Source organism: Rhinolophus sinicus, chromosome 8 (genome assembly GCF_057876585.1).
Source record: "Rhinolophus sinicus isolate RSI-liver-muscle chromosome 8, RSI-T2T, whole genome shotgun sequence".
Taxonomy (NCBI): Eukaryota; Metazoa; Chordata; class Mammalia; order Chiroptera; family Rhinolophidae; genus Rhinolophus; species Rhinolophus sinicus.
Window position 1 is genome coordinate 9,412,438 of NC_142508.1, and position 9,876 is coordinate 9,422,313.

General features: G+C 40.0%; 1 long non-coding RNA gene across 1 annotated transcript; it reads right to left on the reverse strand.

Moving 5' to 3' along the window:
* Positions 1 to 670: 670 nt before the first annotated feature.
* Positions 671 to 7,548, reverse strand: LOC141567581 (uncharacterized). The gene is made up of 3 exons (XR_012490348.2): positions 7,372 to 7,548; positions 5,592 to 5,762; positions 671 to 4,700 (listed from the first exon to the last, which is right to left on the reverse strand). It is a non-coding gene; the product is annotated as an uncharacterized LOC141567581 (long non-coding RNA).
* Positions 7,549 to 9,876: the final 2,328 nt, after the last annotated feature.

Consider the following 9,876-nt stretch of genomic DNA (forward strand, 5'->3'; position numbering starts at 1 on the left):
GGGAACAGTATATACCATTGTATAGTATTTGCATCCTATAAATACAACAGACGTAAATAACGTTAAGCACATAGTAATAGTAAAATGTGGTGGAAATAATTGGGAAATGATGAGTTTTGAGTATTTATTATCTTTGCTTTTAGTATTATTTCTTTGTAAGTTTATATGATTTAATCTTTCATAGTGTCCATGTTTAACAACTGCATCTTGTGAGCCGGAATGAGCCAGCTGCATCACACCGCTGTGGCCCAGGCACACTCAAGCTGCCCACTTTGCTGATTCACCCTGTTTTGTTATGTGAAGGTGCCGGGCTCAAGTTAGGGACTTTATATGAAATATGTGAATGCAGCAGTAGGAACTAGGTTTTTAAATGTATGGAGCCAGAAGCTAGTCCATGGAAAATTCTTACAATCATCAGGTATGTAAATTTGTACAGGGACGATTTGGTTGTCATCAGCGCTTAGTTAAAGCAGAAGTTCTTGCCTGTCAAGAATATGCTTGATAATGTAATATATAGAATTTATAAGTGCCCTGTGTATTAATAATGAAATTTGCATGGTGTATTAATTTTCTATTGCTGTGTAACAAATTAGTCCAACATTTAGCGGTTCAAAACACAAACATTTATTGTTTCAAAATGTCACAGAACCTCACTGTGGCTCAGCTGGGTTTTCTGGCTCAGGGTCTCTCACAGGCTGCAATTAAGGTGTCTGATAGGGCTGTAATTGGCTTGATAAGGGGCTTGATTCTTTCCCAAGCTCACTCAAGTGGTTGTTCGCAGGATACAGTTCCTCATAGGTTGTTGGCCTGAGGGACTCAGCTCTTCACTGGCTGTTGACTGGAGGTCTCGAAATGAGCAACCCCCCTCATTCTTTAGGCATTTTATGCCCAGACCAAATAGGTCAAGTCTCTAGTGCTTGGTTTTAAAAGCTTGTCCCCCTCTATCAAAAGCTGTCCATGACGCTTATTTCTGCTGGGGTGAGCGACCCTTGCTACTCCCAGTGTGGTCCTCAGACGAGCAGCATTATATCATCAGGGAGCCTGTAAAAGCTAGAGAATCTCAGTGGCCACCTCAGGTCCACTGAATCAGCATCTGCAGCCTCACGTGATCCCAGGTCATGCAAGTGCATGTCAATTTCAGGAGCGCGGTGCTCTATCTACTGTATCTCAGGGCTTTCTCTGGCCATCATGTTCAGAATAAAAACCGAAGTCCTTCAAAGAGCCAATAGGACCTGTGTGGTCTGCCCCGAACCCCTTACCTCTCTCATATCATCCCCTACAACACTCCCTTTTGCTTTCTCCATTCTAGCCAGTTTGGCCTCCTTGCTGTTCTTGTACTTACTGGGTACACTTCTGCCCCAGGGCCTTTGCACTGGCTGTTCTGTCTGGCATACTTTCCCTCAGGTATCCAAATGACTGCTGCCTCATCACTTTCATGTCTTTTTGTCATTTAATTAGTTTCTCAATGAGGCCATCCCTGGCCACCCAATCTAAAACTGCCACACATAAGCCCCCACACCCAGGCATCCCTTGACCTTTCCCTAATTGAGGTTTCTCTAGAACTTATCCCCTGGGATGTTAGCTTCCTACACTAGGATGCAAGTTCCATGAGGACAGTTTTTTGTTTCATTTTACTTTTTAAAGTTCATTGCCGTACCCCCAACTCATAGAAGAGGGTCTGAGACATGGTAGTAATTAGTTAGTTCTCTTGATCTACCAGTCCAGCCACCAGGAAATCAGGAAAAAAAGTCAAGTTCTTTGAGCTCTATTTGTTCCTACTGATTAATGCCTCCCTCTCTCTCTCATTTCCTTTCTTGCTCAACTCATTCTTAATTATAGAAATAACAAATGCAAGTAGCAAAATTAGAACAATACAGAAAGGTATAAAATAAAGAAATAACCATCACACTCCCCTCCTCAAACTGCTCCCTCGATCCCACTTCCCAGAAGTCTCCATTGTCAAGATTTCCTGTTTAGAATTTTTATGGTGGTTTTCACAACCCCAAACAAGTTGCTTATACCTTTGTTTGTTGATTTATCAATGTAGAAAGTGTCTATTAATTCCCTGCTAGGAAAGTAAAGGGTTTAGTTCATCTGTAATGCCTCCTATATTTCCTAGCCAGTTTTTATTAGATATATTATTTCAGTTCCCTTATGTTATAAGTTTATAACTTCAAGTAAAACAGTAAAACTTTCATTTCTGGATTTATCAAATTCAGGCAGATCCTGTTGACTCTCTGCTATGATAGATAAGAAAATTGGCATACTCTCGTTTTCTTTATTCATCTGCCTCTCATTTCTTTATTAGACTTTTTTTTACATTAGCAAAGGTGATGATATTTACATTCTGTTCTGTCACACAATTATCGTTTTCTGTTTCAACTATAGATTGATTCTAAGAATAAAAATCATTTCAAAATCCATTACAATATTATAATTATTTAAATATTATTCACCATTTAACTGACAGTGATTCGCTCTATAGGGAAGGAATGTAATCCAACGTCACTAAATCTTTGAAGGTTAAAGAAAAATCACTTATGCATCAATATCTAATATATCCCCTAAATTCTTTTTATCTTCCTTTACTTCTAGGTCATTCTCAGCTAACACTGTTTCTGGTATTTCAAGCCACTTTATTTCTTGGAGTCCTGGTTCCTTTTTCTGGAAGCTCTGCTTTTTTAAAAAAAAAAAGCTACTTAAATACTTTTTTTCACGTAGGGTAGGTGTCAAGTGCATTTTCTAAATTCTTATAAGTCTAAAAACATCTCTATTTGCCCATCTACTTAATTGCCAGATTGGCTAAGTATAGAATTTTAGGTTCAAAGTGTTTTGCTTTTCAGAATTTGGAAGCAAGGCTGCCTTCATTGCCATGAGGCCTGTGCACTCCAAGAAAGAAAGTGGCATGAAATACTACACACATTGGTAGCTGGAATGACCTGGAAGTAAAGAAAGTACGAAGGAAATAAAAGGCCCTATGCTTAGAAGGGCCCTGTTTGGCTTACGGTTCTGCTGTTGCCATCTTGAAAGTCTTAATAATTTTTGATCATGAAGTCCCACATTTTCATTTCTACTAAGCCCTGCAAATTATGAAGCTGGCGCTGCTTAGAAGACAGTCACACATCTAGCAATGTTGATACGTCTGAAGTCAGACTGATTTTTATTCCTTGGTAGGTAACATGCTTTGTCATTCTGGAAACTTTTAACACACATACACGTTTTTATTTGAACTTTATTCCAGATTTCCATCAGGATGCACATTGCTATGGGTCTTGTTACACTGTTCTGGTTTGGCATTCAGTGGGTCCTTTCACTCTGAAATCATTCATTTCATTCTTAAGCGTAGGTGATTTTCCTTTATTGTTTCTCTGATTTTTTCCCCCTTGTCTATTTTCTTTCCTTGTAGAACTTCAGTTTGATGGACATTGGACTTCCTTCATCCTCTATGTCTCAATTTTCCTTACCTCTCTTCAGTTTCCTTGTCTTTTTGCATAATGTTCTGGAAAATGTCCTTAGGTTTCTATTCCAGATCACCAATTTGGCCTTTACCTTTGTTCATTATTCCACTCATTCACTTTTTTTTTTTTTTTTTTTTAACTCTGCAGTCATGGTTTTCAGGTCCCTCAAATTCTGTGAGGAGCTATAAAGGAGCTATGAAGCGTTCTTTTTCCTAGCAGCTTGCTCTTGTTGCTTGAAATTTTCTCTCAAGTTTCTCTGAGATTACTCATTAGAATTAAGAAAAAGGCGTACTTCTCTTACGTTCCTGAGTTATGCTTCCTGTGGTATTAGTTGTCTGACGAAATAACTAAAGACAACTCACTAGTTGTTTCTTTTTCATTTTTGTCCTTTTCTTTTATTCTGTTGACTTTCCTCCCATTCCTCTTTGTCGCTTCACATGTATAACCATACATTCTGTTTATTAGTTATCAGCTGGTTTGGGCCTTTGCTGCTGTTTAGCGACATGGTTCTTCCCCGAATGGGAGGCCTGACTGTGGTTTTAGATAAGTGGGTGAGGAGTGTGTGCTGGCATTCTCAGGGGCAGCTATGTGGGTAGCAGGCCAGCAGGTTGCGGACCCCTCAGTTATCAAAGTAAGAAGGCTTTATCCTGGGAGAACAGCACCTTGGTGTATTTCTGTCCTTGTCTTTTACTCCTCCTTCTGATCTTCCTTCTTTTTCCTGGCATCTGTGGTGGAGGCCTGAGTTACCTCAAGCTCTGCTGTGTTTCTCTCCCAGCCCTCAGCACCCTCATTAGAAGCCCCCCTTAGGCATGTTGCCCATTTTCTTTAAAGAGCAGTTCTCGTGTCAGCTTAGATCCGTGGCTCTCACTGCGGTCCCACACCAGCTACAGCAGCCTCACCTGGAAACTTGATAGAAATTCAGATTCTCTGCCCCACCCCAGACCCAGTGAAGCTCAGGGGGTGGGGCTCAGCAATGTGGTTTTAACAAGCCCCCAAACAGGCCCAGTAGCTGGACAACTATTGGCCTAGGGAAAAGCCACTGCTGCCAGCAGCTCTGTTTCTAAGGAGGAGAAGGGAGGGTTATACCTGTTCCACGTGGTTCCAAAGTTCTTTCATGAGTTATCCTGGTAATTGTCCCATGGGTCACTCCTTTTCTTTAAATGTCTTTTCCGGAGCTTGAAGCTCCTCTGAATTACTTTTGATGTGGTTTCCCGTTCTCTTTTTCAATCCATCAGACCCCATCTGCTTTGAAAAACCATAGCGATTTTGTCATAATAATACAAGGATATAAGTAATAAATCAAATAGTACGAAGTGACTTGCAATGAAAAAAGTAGTTCTCTGCTGACATCATTATATCTTTCCTACCCACTACTCCCCTCCCAGCCACCGGGAGCCATTCTCTGCTGGAACTATTAATACTTTGAACTCTTTTTGCCACTTTTCCGTCATTTAACTTGTATTTCTAAATACAATGCTTATCTGGCAATTTCTCAATTTCTCAATTTTCGACACCACCTATCGACGACCTGTTAATGCCATGGAGAATTTAACTCTTTCACTCCATCCACCCCCTCTTCTCCTCTTTGCAGCATTTAAGAGAATCAATAGCCAGAGTTTAAACAGGATTCCCTACACGTCTCCATCATATGCTGATGGGTCCCTGTCTCTTACAATTTCAGTTCGTGCTAAAGTTGAAGTCAACTATTTTTTTATTTACTTATTTTTCTAAGTGCTTTTTAAATTAACTCTTCCCCAAGTGCTCCAACGTATCTGTCTGTCACGCTCTCATCATTTCCGCCCCCATCCCACCCCCAAGGTTAAAAAGACCATTTCAAGCAATCTATCAGTTTCATTCTTTTTTTTTTAATCCCTGGAGGCCTTTCTCTTGTCCTCCTGTCTTTCTGTCCCCCTCTGCCATCTGACAGGGTGTTCTCCAGACCTCTGCTCAGCTGTAATCCTGAGAATTCCCTTTCCCATTCTCCCGTGTTGCACGAATCTTGGCAGGAAGCACTTAAGCAGCTCGACAGCAAGCCATCCTTCCTTGAATTGTGTTTCAAATTCCTGGCCTCTGTCCTAGTCTCTCTGATTAGGTCATTCTTTGGATATTTCCAAGAGAACTTAGGCCAAGTACCTGACTTCGTTCTCGCCAGTTGTTGCCCAGGGAAAGTCACCCTACCCCTAAGCTCCAGTCCCATGACTGGGCCCTCCTCGCTGCTCACAGAATTCTTTGATGCCGAGGGGCGCTTCGTACTCTGGAGTTCATTACCCCCTGAATTCCACATGATTTTGCTGTCATCAGTACCTGGAGGAAAGACATGGATTGAAGTCAGACAGAACTGGGGTCAAATCTCACCCGTTCCTCTTGCTAGCGGCGTAACCTCAGGCCTGTCTTATTTTCCACATTAGAAAAGTCCCAGGAGCGTAATACGGCTCTTATTAAGGTTATTGAGGGGATTAGATGAGGGACGTGTACTAAGCATCTAGGATAGTTCCTGCACGTAAATACTAGCTCTACGAGTGGTTCCCATTCTCTGCCACCTTGTCTCTGGTCCCAATGCCAACAGCTTTCTTGGCACCGTCATCTGGTTTTACTGTTTCCTTTGGGCCAACTGACCGACCCTTCATGCGTCTTCGCCTGGGTCTGTCTCTCTAGCACCAGCTGCCCTCCCCTCTCCTATACTTTGATACTAAGCTTTACAAGAAGCATAAATTATATAAATGTCTAACCACTAGGCTGTACACCTGAAACTAATATAATATTGAATGTCAACGGTAACTGAAAAAAATAATTAAAAAAATAAAATGAAAAGAAGCTAAGTCTAGTTTCAAACAGAGAACCTTTCTTGGCTTCCCCGTCCTGCTACAGATAAGTGGGTCAAATCAATACTGAGTCCCACGTGTCGTCTTTTTTAGCAGAGTATTTGCTACCTCAAAGACATCTTGTAACAGAAAAACGAAATAGATGTTGAACAATTTTGCTCTATCATCTGTCAATATTACACCATCTGCCCCAAGCTTCATGCCGATACCTTCCTTGTTCTTTTTCTGACTCTAAATATAGATGAAAGAGTCCGTTCGGTTGTCCTTAACTTATTTTGGCAAGACCCAGCTCATCCTACGCTTTAATCTTCCTTGCACCTTTTATGTAAGTCTGTGCTGCAGTTCTGTATTTGTTCTGGATTGAATGTCCTTTTCTCCAAGTTTTCTGAAAATCTTGGCTTTCCAGGCTTCCCTGTGTACCTCATGCTTAACCCTTTGCTCGCTGTTTCTGCTCTTATAAATGATAAGTTTCTTAAAAGCAGGAACCATTTGTACATTTCTTTCTTTTTTCTCCATGGCACCCAACACAGTGCTTTACGTGAAACAGACCTCAGTAAAAAATTATTAACCCACCTTATTTTTGTTACTACGTGCGAAGGTAATTTTTTTAAAGTATGTTTGTTAAAAGCATCTTTAAAGCTATTCTTTCTCAAACGTATGGGAATACAAACTTCTTTCCCATACCTGGCCCTGAATAGTAAGGCTAACTTGACGTTATTTCCTATTTTTAAGTACTTAAGCAAAAGATAGCTGGGAATTTGGAACTCTGTCTCCTATACTATGCAGAAAGATATTCAATGGTATTTTACAGCATTTTTTTGCAAGTAGAAAGCAAAATAAAAACTTCAAACCCCTCTGGTCTTAATGCTCACTTCTTAATTAAGACCTATAAAGGAACAAATCTGTGAGGCAATAAAATTACGAGGCAGGACTCACAATTTAATTAAATCTACAGACTCAATAGGTTGTAAGTTATCTACAGGCAAAAAAAGTTTATAAGTTATATATCAGGAATGTAAAGACGATGAACAATATTTGAACTTATTACAGATATATTTAATGCTGCAATTTTCAGGTCACACAAAAATTACCTGTCATTTGGGTTCAATTTGAAAGAGATTCTTTGTGTTTTACAAACATTTGTTTACTGATCATTAGGAGTGACTGCTGATTGCTCTTAACCAGAAAGGAGGATGAATCACCCCTGAAATAAGAATGGAAACAAAAATTCATCAAGAACTTGTCGGTAATTTTCTATCACAGGATTTATCAGTTTTTTCTTTATACCTGCAATATTGTTAACACACCGTCTGGAGTGCTTAATCAATGTTTGTGATTGTGGGTAACACTAGAGATTTTGCCACTGTCTCATTCGATCCCCTTTAAAGATACGCACCCCCGCCTCATTCACTAGTAAGTGCTACCTTGATTATTTGGCTTGTTTCTTATAACCTGAGAAACCAAAACCCTAATATCTATTATCTATGTCTACATAGTATGTTTACACCTGTGCCTGTCTCTCTTTCTCTCTCTGTCTGTATCTATTATCTATTCCGCCTCTCCTGGAGGCGGGAGTAAAAGTTCCTTATACTGCTTGCAAAGTAAAAGTTGTAGCATTTCATAAATGGGGACAGTGAAGGACATAGAATTTCTTTCAACGTTTGTCTGTCCTTGAGTAGTGAACATTTCCTGATCACCCCCAGCCTGGATTAGATGTCCCTGCCACAGGCTGCCACATCTCTTTGTGTTTTCCCCCCACGGCACACTTAGCGTATTGTGTTACAATTTCATATTTACTTGTTTATCTGTTTTATAGTGAGAGCCCACTGAGGACAGGGAATGTCTCTTTTATCTCTGAGGTCTTAGCAACTACCGGATGTGTATAGTAGACACTCAACAATGATGAATGGATGGATGGATGGATAAATAAGTTACTTTACTTTTAAATGTAGCCAACCCCTCAGGTTTATCCCAGGTACACAGACACACGGACCCAGACACGCATCCTTTTCCAGACTTAATCATTAATCATCTGCTGCTCACTCCACCAGGAATACTTTCCCAAACTGCATGGAACTACCACAGAACTCAGAATGGGAAACCATGATCTACTGCCCCGCGTAACTGTTTTTCAGTGACTGGGTTTGTGTTTGAAACCTGGGGGTTTTGTAGGTCATGCACACAACAGCATTTTGATAGACCAAAGTGATACACAAATTTAAAACATCTGTGATTATGCCGTAGCTCTAAGCTGTAGGCCCCTGAAAGAGAAAACTTTTTTGTTGTAATTTTAAATAGATTTTATTTTTTAGAACAGATTTAAATGTACAGAACAGTGGAGAAGACAGTACAGAGTTCCCGTAGGCATACGCCAAAGTCCCCTATTATTAACATCCTCTATTTGTCTGAACATTTATTACAATTAATGCAGCGATATTGGTACCTTACGATTAACGAAAGCCCATGGCTTATTCAGATTTCCTTAGTTTTAACCTAATGTCCTTTTTCTGTTTCAGGATCTCATCTAGGGTACCACATTACACTGAATTGTCATGTCTCCTTAGGATCCTCCTGGCTGTGACAATTTCTCAGGCTTTCCTTGGTTGCCGTGATCTTCAGGTACTTCGGGGAATGCCCCTCTATTGGAATGTGTCTGATGGTTTTCTCATGGTTACACTAGGCACAGGTGAAGCCTTTTATAAGGAGACACAGTCTAGCACGGTAGTTACGACTTTTTTCTCCTCCCATATTGCCCACACACACCTAGGAGCAAAATCTCCCATTAGACAAGGGATGGAGGGGTGCGGGCACAGCGCCAGGAACATTTAGGAGACTCTCTGGAGATATATACAGAGCGTGCCAGGAAAATGTATACACATTTTAAGAAAGGAAAAAACTGTATCAAAGTTGTAATACTCAATATATACGGATAATAAAAGATGACGACAAGTCACGTTTGACTTCTGCAATGACAAGAGGTGCTCAGAGTGGTTACCATCAGCGTCCAGACACTCCCGACTACGGCGAACTACTGCTTGAGCAATGCTGACCGAAGTGTCCACTTGTATACATGTTTTTGGCACCCCCAGTATTTCCTAAAATAGTACCCCTCCCTATTCCTGTTTAGAAGGACTAACTTTTACTTCCCTATGTCACAACTCATTTGGGTTGTAAAACTTAACAAAATAATATTCCCATAGCACTTTGATTTCTGGAAGACAGGTGTAACTCTAGAAGATATTATAACAAAATAAAAATAAATTGTAGAGATATTCAGAATAGGAAATCATCAACTACTTCTGAACAGACTCAAGAAAAGGCTATATTTTTAAACTTATAAAAAGTTTGCAAAATACAGAAAAATTGAGACTAGTACAATGAACGCTCATAGACATATCATTAGCTGGATTTAACCATTGTTAGTATTACTGTATTTACTTCATTCATCTCCATCTGTCTTCTTCTTTTTCTTTTTTTGCTGAATCTTTCAAAGCAAGTGCTGACATCATAATGCTTCATCTTTAAAACCTCAGCATGTATCTTATAAAAGTGACATTCTTCTACAAAGCCTCAATAATGTATCCCACCAAAGAAAA